The sequence below is a fragment of the Denticeps clupeoides genome, unplaced genomic scaffold, assembly GCF_900700375.1.
Source record: "Denticeps clupeoides unplaced genomic scaffold, fDenClu1.1, whole genome shotgun sequence".
NCBI lineage: Eukaryota > Metazoa > Chordata > Actinopteri > Clupeiformes > Denticipitidae > Denticeps > Denticeps clupeoides.
The window spans coordinates 122,497-123,643 of record NW_021630109.1 but is presented as its reverse complement, the minus strand read 5'-3'; the positions used below and the strand labels follow the sequence as shown (position 1 = coordinate 123,643).

The following is a 1,147-nucleotide window of genomic DNA, read 5'->3' as shown; positions in this document are numbered from 1 at the left end:
GGAGGCCAGACCCTGGTAGAAGTAGAAAAGCTGAATGCAGGAACAATGTGAGAGTAGAACCCCCCGAGCAGTTGAGGGGGAAAGATGCCTCTGTATGAGGTTTGAATCCTTTCTTTTATAATGGACGTTTATCTCACAGAAGTGTTGCAACTGATCAATCAGTTTCTCCTTTGAGGTTTATGCTTTTTCCAGATAAAACCATTGATACAAGAATGCAGGCCTCTCTTGCCTTGGCACTTCAGGCCATTTGTTGGCCTTTTTGAGACCTGGTAATTGTTCTTGCCTGTGAGGGGGAGGTCAGTTTCCAGATAAAGCATAGGTCTTTGTTAACAAACCAAAAAATGCATTTACACAGTCCAAACAGCTTCAGTCTAACGCTCTCCCAACTGAGCTATTTCGGCTCATACCTCATACCTACTATGAAATCAATCTAAATGTCACAAACCACTGTTGCAAGAAACAAACATGCTTGAAGTTCTAAAGACCTTTGATAACAAAGAAACAGGGCCAGCTCCTCGTTGGTATAGTGGTGAGTATCCCCGCCTGTCACGCGGGAGACCGGGGTTCGATTCCCCGACGGGGAGGCGATGCTCTTGTGTTTTTTATTTGCCATTAGAGATTACCTTGATCTCCATTAAAAAAAAAAATCATGTTTTTGAACACAATTAGATTTCTGTTTATGGAACCCAAAGGTTTATGCTTTTTCCAGATAAAACCATTGATACAAGAATGCAGGCCTCTCTTGTCTTGGCACTTCAGGCCATTTGTTGGCTTTTTTGAGACCTGGTAATTGTTCTTGCCTGTGAGGAGGAGGTCAATTTCCAGATAAAGCATAGGTCTTTAACAAACCAAAAATTGCATGTACACAGTCCAAAGAGCTTTGCCGAAACCCAGGGATTGAACCAGGGACCTTTAGATCTTCAGTCTAACGCTCTCCCAACTGAGCTATTTCGGCTCATACCTTGTAGCCCTTTCACTTGGCACTAGGTGTTTATTCATGTACAAGGGCCTGCCTTCCACAGTTGGGTTTTTGCTCATGCCTAAACAGAAGATATTATCTGATATTGTGTGCTAAATAAGTGGATTGCTTATTAAATGAGGATTTGGCTTAATAAATTCAGTGAAGAAATATAATTTAGTAAGGCAC

General features: G+C 41.9%; 1 non-coding gene across 1 annotated transcript; it reads left to right on the top strand.

The window, feature by feature from the left end:
• The first annotated feature begins 512 nt into the window (after positions 1–512).
• On the top strand, positions 513–584 carry trnad-guc (transfer RNA aspartic acid (anticodon GUC)). Its single transcript has one exon. It is a non-coding gene; the product is annotated as a tRNA-Asp (tRNA).
• The last annotated feature ends 563 nt before the right edge of the window (positions 585–1,147 follow it).